Source organism: Trichechus manatus, unplaced genomic scaffold (assembly GCF_000243295.1).
Source record: "Trichechus manatus latirostris isolate Lorelei unplaced genomic scaffold, TriManLat1.0 scaffold00035, whole genome shotgun sequence".
NCBI classification, from domain to species: Eukaryota; Metazoa; Chordata; class Mammalia; order Sirenia; family Trichechidae; genus Trichechus; species Trichechus manatus.
The window spans coordinates 9,851,468-9,864,269 of NW_004443971.1; the positions used below are offsets into that span (position 1 = coordinate 9,851,468).

Below are 12,802 nucleotides of genomic sequence, written 5' to 3' on the forward strand. Positions count from 1 at the left end.
CATTAAAAAGACAGGAAAGAAAGAAAAGACCAAATGGATGTCAGAAGAGACTCTGAAACCTCCTCTTGAATGTTGAGTAGCTAAAGCAAATGGAAGAAATGATGAAGGAAAAAAGCTGAACAGAACATTCCAAAAGGCGACTTAAGAAGACAAAGTAAAGTATTACGATGAAATGTGCAAAGACCTGGAGTTAGAAAACCAAAAAGGAAGAACATGTTTGGCATTTCTCAAGCTGAAAGAACTGGAGAAAAAATTCAAGCCTCGAGTTGCAATATTGAAGGATTCTACGGGGAAAATATTGAATGACGCAGGAGGCGTCAAAACAAGAGAGAATACACACAGTCACTGTACTAAAAAGAATTGGTTGATGTTCAGCCATTTCAGGAGGTAGCATATGATCAAGAACTGATGGTATTGAAAGAAGTCCAAGCTGCACTAAAGGCATTGGTGAAAAACAAGGCTCCAGGAACTGACAGAATACCGAGATGTTTCAACGAACGGATGCAGCCCTGGAGGTTCCCACTCATCTATGCCAAGAAATTTGAAAGACAGCTACCTGGCCAACCAACTGGAAGAGATCCATATTTGTGCCCATTCCAAAGAAAGGTGATCCAACAGAATGTGGAATTTATCGAACAATATCATTAATATCACATGCAAGGACAATTTTGCTGAAGATTATTCAAAAACAGTTGTAACAGTACGTTGACAGGGAACTGCCAGAAATTCAAGCTGAATTCACAAGCGGATGTGGAACAAAGGATGTCATTGCTGATGTCAGATGGATCTTGACTGAAAGCAGAGAATACCAGAAAGATGTTTACCTTTGTTTTATTGACTATGCAAATGCCTTTGACTGTGTGGATCATAATAAATTATGGGTAACATTGTGAAGAATGGGAATTCCAGAACACTTAATTGTGCTCGTGAGGAACCTGTACATAGACCAAGAGGCAGTTGTTTGAACAGAACAAAGGAATACTGCGTGGTTTAAAATCAGGAAAGGTGTGTGCCAGGGGTGTATATTTTCACCATACTTATTCAATCTGTATACTGAGCAAATAATCTGAGAAGCTGGACTGTATGAAGAAGAATATGGCATCAGGATTGGTGGAAGACTAACAACCTATGATATGCAGATGACACAGCCTTGCTTGCTGAGAGTGAAGAGGGAACACTTACTGATGAAAATCAAAGACTGTAGCCTTCAGTATGGATTTCACCTCAACAGAAAAAATAAAAATCCTCACAACTGGACCAATAAGGAATATCATGATAAACGGAGAAAACATTGAAGTTGTCAAGGATTTAATTTTACTTGGATCCACAATTAACACCCTTGGAAGAAGCAGTCAAGAAATCAAATGACACATTGCACGGGGCAAAACTGCTTCAAAAGACCTCTTTAAAGTGTTCAAAAGCAAAGATATCACTTTGAGAACTAAGGTGCGCCTGACAGTATTTTTAATCATGTCATATGCATGCAAAAATTGGACTATAAATAAGGAAGACCAAAGAAGAATTGATGCCTTTGATTTATGATGTTGGTGAATAAGATAGACTATACCATGGACTGCCAGAAGAACAAACCAGTCTGTCTGAGAAGAAGTACAACCAGAGCACTCCTTGGAAGCAAAGATGATGAGACTTCATCTCATGTACTTTGGACACGTTATCAGGAGGAACCAGTCCTTGGAAAAGGACATCATGCTTGGTAAAGTAGAGGGTCATCAAAAAAGAGGAGGACCTTCAATGAGATGAATTGACACAGTGGCTGCAACAATGTGTTCAAACATGGCAACAATTGTGAGGACAGCGCAGAACCAGATGGTGTTTTGTTCTGTTGTAATAGGGTCTCTATGAGTTGGAATCGACAGCACGTAAGAACAACAAAATCAATGTCACTGGCCATGTTTTCTTTATAGGGACATCCTCTTCAGAGGTGCGCATACAAATCAGAGACATAATTTCAATGTGTCCACTACTAGTGAAATGTCTGTATGACCAAACTCAGAAGTAGGACAAAATTTCAGAAACACAGCAAGTTTACTTGTGGTTGCCAATATTTCTAGTATAATATCCTGGAATAAAATCAGGGATGCTCTTGTTCATCTGGCATTCTTATAAGTATGTCAAACCTTGTCTGTGCCCTAGATGCATTTGGAATGTTTGGATAATGTGGCTGCTAACTGTGTTATATATGCAAGTAGAATTGAAATGTATTTTGTTAACAACAGTAAATGGATGTGGAAAATGTCTTTGTTCCATAATTGCATCACTTGTGGGACCATAGGTAGAGCTGCATATATCTATTTCTTAAGAAGTGCCAACCTTTTTTTTTATGTTCTAATTCCAGTTGTTTTATTTGCTTTTGTGGCAGGTTATATCCTAAAGTACTAATTTCTGCATTTGGTGCCCATCCGTACAGGACTCTTGGAAGCTGCTGGCCTCAGTAGGAGACAGATTCAGATGTATGCTTGCAGAGCTGTTCTCCTTGGAGATTGAGGGAGACTGGTACGACTGGGCTGGGGCAAAGAGGGAGAAGGAGCTAGAGTACAACTTGGTCTAAAGAAAAAGAAGTGGAAGGGTTAGCTTACTTGCTCTGGGAGGAGGAGAAGGAACTTCTGTTTGGGGGGCCAGTTTATCTAGTGAAAGGAACTCAGTGCTGAACTTTCCTCAAAATTGTTTAGGGAAATGGGATTGGCAGGGCTCCAGCGAGATTTTTGCATTTTCTGAATTGCTTGAATTAGGAAGGAACGGGTATGTACGTATTACGTGTGTAATTAAGCAAATAAGTTGGGTGGTGAGACTGGAAATAGTGAAAACACCTTCATTTAGCAAAATTTATGGAAGGGTTTTCTGTGTCAGACTCTGAACTAGAAATGCTAGGTTCCCGTTCTTATGGAGGCACAGAGTAGAACTGCCCCATAGAGTTTCCAAGGAGCGGCTGGTGGATTCGAACTGCTGACCTTTTGGTTAGCAGCTGATCTCTTATCAGCTGAGCCACCAGGGCTCCAGAAGGCCAATAGAAGCTAAAATTTGCTGAACACTTACCATGTGTTAAGCATTTGGTGTTGATTAAATCATTAAAATTTCACAAGAAATCTTAGGTAGATGCATTATCATACTTATTTTACAGATGAGGAAACTGAGGAACAAAGACATTAAAGAACTTGCTCAGACACGGAGCTAGCAGAGACAGCATTCCTGCTCTGAAAGTTTGATCCTAGAGCCTGCATTCCTCACCTAGGCTCTCCTGCCTTCTCTTTGGAGAAGTTTGTTAGTGAGGAAGAGACACCAACAACAGTAGTGGTGTTAACCTAGATGTTCAAGGTTCTCTGGCCTGGGAGGTCACATTTCCCAAACCACAGGAGTCTTAACCTGTAGCTAGTCTTTTACTAGTTTCTCTTTCCCAGGTTCCACAAATGTAAGCAGACAGTACCTGATTTAAGAGACAATGTTGGATAATATTGGAGCCATTATTCCCTGTCCTAAAATGTGACCCAGCTGGAGCTGGACTCACAAGGACACATCAAGTAAGCCCTGAGGTATAAAGACAGTAGGTAGGACGATCTTGGAAAAAATCTTTCAGGGATCCTTTCACATAAACAAATCATAAAACACAGCACAAAACACCCACATACTTTCACTCTTATCTTTTTTTATTAGTATTTAGTGAATAGTAAGATTTGTTGGACCGATGAGAACCCTCCTGACTCTCCTTACTGAAACCTCTACCAATGATTATTAAGAAAGACAATTCAAAATGTAGGATCACAGTTTCTAGCCAGTCTGTGAGAAGGTGAAGCTTTCAATGGTTTTACCCTTTGTAATGTTAATATATACTGAGGAATCTGTAGTGTTCCTCGAACTCAGACATGGCTCTGGCAGCATGCTTGTCCGTTTTCCCATTCTTGCCTATTCTGTGATATTTCCTTGGACTCAGGCAGACATGGCTCTAGCAGCATGCTTGTCCATTTCCCACTTCTGCCTTTTTGAATATATGCTGAATAAAACTTTTCCTTTTGCTTTAAAAATTAAAAAAGTATCCTCAACTCTGTTGACGGCAATTCTTAGCTTTTTGGCTAAGTTTCCCTTTAACGTTTTACTGTTGATGATCGTTGCTTCGGTTCCCAGCATTTACCAGCAGGTGGGGCTATAGACCAGCACTCTGCTGCCCATCAGCGATTGGGCGTGGCTGTGGTACACCCCTGGCTTGAGTTCATTCACAAGTGCTGGAGTGTGGGAAGGGAGGGGAAGAGTTCTGGATGCAGGAGAGTGTGGCATTTTCCTTCTCAAAGGGTTTACAGCGTGGCCAGGGTGGACGGAGCAAGTATCCAGTATCGACCTTGGCAACAGGGAGTACACTTGGCAGGTGTGTGGTGGGGATTTCGACACCACTGTGCCTTGGTTTCAAGGTTCCTGTGCTCTCTTGACATGATTCTGATAAAAGTCTTTGATATTTCTTTGCTTTTAGGAGTGACAAGATGGCTCAAGTTCATCTTGTACATTTCCTGCTCCGGATACGGACTTGGTCATTTCTCCAGGAATTCCCTGGCTCATGTTACTGAATATACAATCTGAGTGCTAGGGGTGCACATTGCTACTGGGTTCGTCCTTGTGTTTAGGTCTTTTCAGGGATGTAACTAGGAAATGCGTATTTTTTAGAAAGATTAAAAAAAAACCAGTAAGTTTGTACTAATATTTCCCAGTCAAGATTGCACGATTTTTACTTATTTTATATATATATAATCTTTATTGTGCATTAGGTGAAAGTTAGCAGAGTAAATTAGTTTCCCACTCGATAGATTGTACAGAAGTGTTCCGTGACATTGGTTTCATTCCCCCCAATGTGTCAGCACTCTCCCCGTTTCTGCCCTAGATTCCCCGTTTCCTTTTGTTCTGATTTTCTACCCCTTCTTGCCTTCTCATCTTCGCTTTTGGGCAAGTGCTGCCCTTTTGATCTCGTATAATTGATTGTTCTAAGGAGCATGTTCCTCTCTGGTGTTGCTTATTTTATGAGCCTGTTTGACTGAATGATGGTCTCCGGTTATGGCTTCACTTCCAGGTCAGAAGGGTTTCTTAGGGCTATCGTCTCAGGGGTTTCTCCAGTCTCTGTCAACTCAATAAGTCTGGTCTTTTTTGTGAATTTGATTTTTTGTTCTACATTTTTTCTCCCACTCTGTCTGGGACCCTCTGTTGTGCTCCCGGTCAGAGCGGTCAGTAGTTGTAGCTGGGCACCATCTAGTTGGTCTCCGGGGGATGAAGGCTGTGGTTCATGTGGTCCACCAGCCCTCTGGACTAATTGCTCCCTTGAGTCTTTGGTTTCCTTCACTCTCCTTTCTTCTGGACTTAAAATATTTGTGTCTGTCCTGCTAAAACTTTGGGTTCCTAACCATATTAACATAATTAGTTATTTGCTTAATCCTTCAATCTACGTAACAGTTTCAAAAGTGACAATACCAATATTATTGCTAACAAGGCCATTAAATGCAATTTAAGATTTCTTTGTGGTTGTTTTAGTCCTTAGGATATGCCTGATTTGGGATGAACAATCCAAATACTGTTTTAAACTTTTTATCATGGAAAATGTCAAGTATGTAGAAAAGTAATGAATGTCAACATACCCATCACCCAGCTTCAACAATTACTAGCTCTTGGCCAACATTGTTTCATCAATACCCCCTGTATTCCCACCAACCCTCTCCTATTTTCTAAAAAATAAATAAAAATTGGTGACAATCTATACAACAAGACATATACCCATTCAACACTTTCTGCAGGTATAGTTCAGAGACATTGGTTACACCCTTCACATTGTACAACCATCATTCTCGCTATCTCTACCCATATTGTTTCATCACCATTAACCTAAACTCTCTGCCCCTTACGATTCTCATCTGTTTTAGAGTTACTGTTGTCAATTTGATCTCATATAGATAATTCTTTAAGAGAGCCCAATGCTTGAGGCCAACAGTTTTTATTAGTTGAGTTAAGTTGTTTAAAGATGACATCATGGGATAGCTTTGGTTCAAGATTTAAAGATTATTTCCGGGTAACAGATTCTGAGTTCCACCAGTCAATGTGTCTTAGTTATCTAGTGTTGCTATATCAGAAATACCACAAGTGGATGGCTTTAACAAACAAGTTTATTCTCTCACAGTCTAGTAGGCTAGAAGTCTGAATTCAGGGCATTAGCTCCAGGGGAAGGCTTTCTCTCTTTGTCGGCTCCTGAAGAAGGTCCTTGTTGTCTTTTCCTTTGATCTAGGAGCTTATCAGCACAGAGACCTCAGATCCAAAGGATGCGCTCCCCTCCTGGTTCTGCATTCTTGGTGGTAGGAGATCCCCCTGTCTGTTTGCTCACTTGTCTCTTTTATATCTCAAAAGAGATTGACTCAAGATACAACCTAATTTTGTAGATTGTCCTGCTTCATTAACATAACTAGTTCTAATCCTGCCTCATTAACATCATAGAGGTAGGATTTACAATACATAGGAAAATCATATCAGATGACAAAATGGTGGACAATCACACAGTACTGGGAATCATGGCCTAGCCAAATTGATACACATTTTTTGGGGACACAATTCAATCCACAACACAATGCAACCAGTAAGTCTGGTTTCCAGAAGAATTTGAGGTTCTGTTCTACATTTTTCCTCCTTTTGATCAGGCTCCGTCTACTGGGTTGTTGATCAAAATGTTTAGTAATGGTAGTCGGGCACCAATCATCCTATTTACTTTTGAAAGAAATCTCAGACGTGATATTTCATTCATAAATGTTTCAGAGTATATCTCTAAAAGATAAGACTTTTATGAAACAACTTTACAATGATCATACCTAAAAATAATAGTTCCTTAATATAAAATATTCAGTCAGTGTTCACATTTTCCTGTCTCATAAAGTCTTTGTGCAATGTTTGTTCAAATCAGATCCAAATAAATTCCATTCATTGCAGTTGGCTGCTCTATCTCCTAAATCTGTTGTAGTCCACAGTTTTCTTCTCAATCTTGTTTTTCCCCCTTGTAATTTATTGTTAAAGAAGCTAGATTGTTCTGTAGATATTCTCATCATCTGGATTTTGTTTATTGCATTCCCATGGTGAGATTTTACGTTTGCATTGTCCCTTGGTTTTCTGTAGATTGGTAATTAAAGTCAGAGGCCAGATCAGATTTGGTTGGTTGGTTGGTTTTTTGCAAGAATACGTAACAGATTTGTGTGTTTCCATGTCAGGGAGCATGCACTGTCTGCTTGTCTTTCTTTTCTGATGTTGGTAGTCCTTGACTATCTTTACTTAGATCCATTAAGAGCTGTACAATGAGGATATTCTAATTCCATTATTTCTCCATTTATTGCTGGAATGCTTCTAGAAATAGAAACTGAACCCTGGTGGCGCAGTGGTTAAAAGCTTGGCTGCTAACCATAAAGCTTGGCAGTTCGAATCCACCAGCCACTCCTTGGAAACCCTACGGGGCAGTTCTACTTTGTCCTGTAGGATCAGTATGAGTCAGAATCGACTCGACAGCAATGGATATATACCCTGAGATACTGTCCATATAGAAAAGGCAGGACAAATGCTTGATTCCTTCTTTGTATTTACCAGTTTTCAAAATAATGAATTGCTCTTCTAACATCCCCTAATGATTACAGAGAAGGTTTTTCCTTAGTATCATTATATTTTCATGGATTTAAGCATATTTGATGTGTTTCAATCCATTGCCATTGTAATCCTTGCTCATGTTCAAATTGTCTCCATCTTTGGCTGGTGGGAGCCTCTTCAAGTTGATTTCCAAGTCCTTTTGACACAATCTGAAATGCTGTTTGAAAGCTTCTTTGCTTTCTAACATGACTGGATGTCCAGGCTCATCTATTTCCTGTCACAGATCTAGAATCAACTATTTCATCTAAGGGTCTTTGGTTCCTTTTAGTGGGAAATGTTATTTAGAGATCATAATATGGCTGTTAGGAGTGCTAATTGTTATTGGGTTGGTCATTGGTTTTAGGTCTTTTCAGTGGACAAAGCTAGGACTTTTTTTTTTTTTTTTTTTTTAATGTAAGTATATTTTGAGTTTATACTGATATTTCCAATCCAAGTTCAGGACTGTAGGGTTTTTATTAACCTCATGTACCTTCTTCTGTACCTTGTTTCTCTCCGCAGAGGCTGAAGGCCTGGCCCAGAGGCTTTTAGCTCTGACAGGTGTTCGTGTGTGCTGAGGGTGATATGCATAGAAGGGAAGAGAACCACTAGTCAGCCCTCAGTGTCTGTGCTACCAACACACAAAACCTGGTCCACCAGGCTCGCTCCTTCTTTCTGCCTTGGAACTACGGCCCACCTCCTCTCTTGTGCAAAGTGTTTCAGACCTGAGAGCAGGGTACGGAAGAGGAGACTGAGACCCCCTTTGATGTTGTTGGCGTTGATTGCTGTTGAGTCAGTGCCAGCCACGTGCAGAGCAGAACTACTCCACAGGGTTTTCAAGGCTGTGACCTTTCAGAAGCAGAGTGCCAGGCCTGTCTTCTGAGGTGCCTCTGGTAGGTTTGAACCGCCAACCTTTAGCATAGTAGTTGAGCGCTTAACCGTTTGTGGCAACCAGGATTCCTTGAGACTCCCTAGAGAACAGGAAGCTAAGGGGCTCAGAGGGGCTCCTTCTAACAAGTTTTAAATATTTGGGACCTGCTAACCCAGCTCACAGGCATTTGGCGCCTCGTGCTGGCAGTTCCTCAGATGGTACTCCACAGTCCTCACAGAAACGCCAGTTTGTGAAGAAGTACAGAAGGAGGAGGAGAGAAGTGCAAAGGAAGGACCCTAGAAAGGATGTAGAAAAGGCAAGGGGCCTCAGACATCGCAAGGAATATTTATTGAATGCTGTCTACGTGGGGTCACAGAGAAGTGGAATCTGGCCCTCGCCCTTAAGGACCATTTAGGTGGAAAGGAAAAAGCATGCATGAATCAAAGGTACATAGCTGTATCAGGCAGGATGGAAGCTGAATATGCAGAACATGAACTGCAGATATTAAGAGCAGAGATTAAAAAACAAACATGGCCATCAAGTCGATTCCAACTCATAGAGACCCCATGTGTGTCAGAGGAGAACCATGCTCCATAGCCTTTCCAATGGCTGATTGTTTGGAAGTAGATCACCAGGCCTTTCTTCTGAGGAGCCTCTGCGAGGACTTAAACCTGCAACCTGTCAGTTAGCAGCTGAGCGCGTTAATTGTTGGCACAGGAGGGAAAAGTAGGATTTCCTGGGGTGGATCCAGGAGGAGGGTCGGGCTATCAACAGCCTCTATGCCCCCATCACACTAGGTCCTGTCCATCTCCCAGGGTGGGCACGGAGGCCCAAGTTCCCGCTTGTGGTCTCTGCCCCCATAACACTAGGTCCTGTCCATCTCCTAGGGTGGGCATGGAGCCCTGAGTCCCCGCTTGTAGTCTCTACCCCCATCACGCTAGGTTCTGTCCATCTCCTATGGTGGGCATGGAGCCCCGAGTCCCCGTTTGTGGTCTCTGCCCCCATCATGCTAGGTCCTGTCCATCTCCCAGGGTGGGCATGGAGCCCTCAGTTCCCACTTGTGGTCGAGCCTAGGAATTGGAGAGGGGCTGGATGGAGCTAGGTGGGCGGTGCCTCATCCTGTGTACATTCTTGGGTCTTCCCTTCTGTCATGTGGTGCCCTTCCCTGTAGAACCAGTTACAGTGAGGCTGGGGTACAGGAAGGGGGAGGCGAGGGGCAGGGTACCTTGGATCTCAGTTTACTTCTTGTGCCGTTGAGGAAACAGCCCTCAGTTTTCCAGGTCACATGTGATGACAGCAGCCTGGCAGCTCTGTCACCGTTGGCTGGAGGACTCTGACACCCAATGCTGTCACTAGATCTCCCTGCACACTGGGAGGCAGCTTGATGTGCTGCGAGGTCAGGGTTGCCTGACCCCAGGCTGCCTGCCCCTTACGGCGTTTGACCTTTGGCGAGTCACTCTCCCGCTGTGTGCACAGTGGGGGAATTAGATTGCCTACAGACACAACCCTAGAAATCTGTCACTCCAAGATTCTGTGCGCCCCCCCACCACCGATAGATGGGTTACCTGTTTACCAGGGAAAAAAACCATTGCTGTCAAGTAGACTCCAACTCATGGCAACAACACGTGTGTCAGAGTAGAATTGTGCTCCATAGGGTTTTCAATAGCTGATTTTTCAGAAGTAGACCAGCAGACTTTTCTTTGGAGGCACCTCTGCATGGACTTGAACCGCCAACCTTTCTGTAGCAGCCTAGCATGCTAACCCTTGGCACTACCCAGGGACTCCTCGGCAGTTTACAGTCCCCAGTTAATACTCTCTCCTCCCTTCCTTTTCACCAAATAATGCTTTCCTATTTTCTTACCTACCGGACCCTCTGTTAGGCCCTGGGGTTCTGGAAATGAAAGATGCAATCACTGACAGCTCAGATGGAGCTGTGAAGACAGGCTGTGCCAGCCTCCTGCCCCCTTAGGCACTTAGATCCTGGAAGAGACACGCTCCGGGGAAAGCAAGGTGTGGTCCAGCCAGTGAGCAGCGGGTGAGGGGAGCCACCATCCAGACCTAGAGAACGCGCTGTGGGCTGGCCTCTTCTCGGTGATTTTATTACAGTGACGAGTGAAGCAGCAAGGCCTGCCAAGGTGATATGGCTCACCCGCAGGCACACTGAAGCATCCTCACTCCTGGTCCAGGGCCATGTTTGTTCTGTCATCACCAATTTTAAAAGGTGGAGGGGAGGGGTATACAGGAAGCCTCTGCATTATATTTGCAGCTTTTCTATAAATATTCTAAAATAACAAGGTTATTTTGAAAAAAAGTGGAAGTAGTACTTTTCACAATAGCCAAAAGGTGGAAACAGTGGAAATGTCCATTAACAGATGACTGGATAAGCAAAATGGGGTACATCCCTACAATGGAATATTATGCATCCATAAAGAGAAATAAAGTTCTGATGCGTGCCACAACATGGATGAACCTTGAAAACACTGCCGAGTGAAATCGGTCAGTTGCAGAAAGACAGTACTTTCAGTTAGCAGCCGAGGGCTTAACCATTGTGCCACCAGGGTTCTTTAATCAACTATTACCGATTATTTAATACCTGGTAAGTATAAGGAGTCCCCAGGTGGTGCAAACAGTTAAGCACTCGACTACTAGCCGAAAGGTTGGCGGTTTGAACCCACCCAGAGGCACCTCAGAAGGCAGACCTGTTGACCTGCTTCCAAAAGGTCACAGCCTTGAAAACCCTATGGAGCAGTTCTACTCTGCACACATGGGGTCACCGTGAGTCAGAATTGACTTGACAGCAACAAACAACAACAGGTATGAAGCACAAGGGCAGTGGTGGTTAGTGGTATAATTCTCATCTCCCGTGCGGGAGGCCTGGATTGGATTCCCAGCCAATGCACCTCATGTGCAGCCACCACCTGTCTGTCAGTGGACGCTTGCTTGTTGCCATGATGCTCAACAGGTTCCTCAGGAGACTTGAAAGCAGCCTTCAGCTATTTAGAGGGCTGTTCTGTAGAGGAGGGAATGGATTTGTTCTGTGTTCTCCAGAGAGCAGAAAGGGAATGGGGAGATGTTATGGGAATACAGGTATTGGGGAGTCAAAGGTTAGAAGGTGTTGGGAGTGACCATTCCCAGCTTGTTTAGGAGAAGGGGCTCTCTTGCCTGTGGCGGGTTTAGCCCTGTTGTGTAGCTGCCACATCACAGAAGTAGACTCCTCTAACCAACGCCCCTTGTCCAGATGCCATGCTCGTCAATTACCCTGATTGTCACTGTAATAGGTTTCTGTTGTTAGCTGCCCCTGAGTGGCCCCGACTCATGGCAATCCCAAGTACAATGGGATTGAACCATTGTAATCCACAGGGTTTCACTGGCTGATTTTTGGAAGTAGATTGCCAGTCCTTACTTCCTAGTCCGTCTTAGTCTGGAAGCTCTGCTGACACCTGTTCAGCATCATAGCTACACACAAGCCTCCACTGACAGACAAGTAGTAACTGCGCTTGAGGTGCATTGGCCAAGAATCGAACCTGGGTCTCCTGCTTGGGAGGCAAGAATTCTACCACTGAACCACCACTGCCCTCAATAGGTTTCTTGGGCTGCTGTAATAAAATATCACAAATTGGATGACTTATAAGACCAGAAATTTATTCTCTCACAGTTCTATAGGCTAGAAGTCCAAACCAATATGTCAGTCAGTCTATGTTCCCACCAAATCTCCAGGGGAAGACCCTTTCTTGTCTCTCCCAGCTTCTAGTGGCCCCAGGTTCCTTGATTGGCAGCTACATCACTCTCTGCTCACATAGCTGTTTCCCCTGTCTGTTGTGTCTCTTCTCCTCTCTTATAAGGACACCAGTCGTATTGGATTAGGACCCGCCCTACTCCAGTATGATCTTATGCTAACTGATAATGTATTCAAACACTCTGTTTCCCAACAAGGTCACGCTCACAGGTAGAGGGGTTAGGGCTTCAACATAGCTTTGTGGGGGATACAATTCAATCCATAACAGTCATGATTTGGCTTTTCATGTTAATTTCTCTACCGAAAGGGTAGAGGAAGAGTATATGATAGAAGGACCCCTATCATAGTACTTATCTTAGTGTTATAATTGTTTACTTGTCTATTACACTAGACTCAAAGTTTCTTATATCCCTCTCTCTTATCACACTGTGTGGTGCATAGCAAGAACTAACAAAGTATTTGTTAAATGAATAAAGACTGAAAGGAACAATCACACTGTCTTAGGCTGGGTTCTCTAAAGAAGCAAAACCAGTAAAACGTATATATATATATATGAT

At 43.2% G+C, this 12,802-nt stretch overlaps 1 protein-coding gene and 1 non-coding gene across 2 annotated transcripts in view; one reads left to right on the forward strand and one right to left on the reverse strand.

Moving 5' to 3' along the window:
• Nucleotides 1–12,802, forward strand: part of ELK4 (ETS transcription factor ELK4) — a 60,717-nt gene that overhangs the window by 20,831 nt on the left and 27,084 nt on the right. The gene's annotated exons all lie outside the window — the stretch shown is intronic.
• On the reverse strand, nt 12,013–12,083 carry TRNAG-CCC (transfer RNA glycine (anticodon CCC)). The gene has a single exon. It is a non-coding gene; the product is annotated as a tRNA-Gly (tRNA).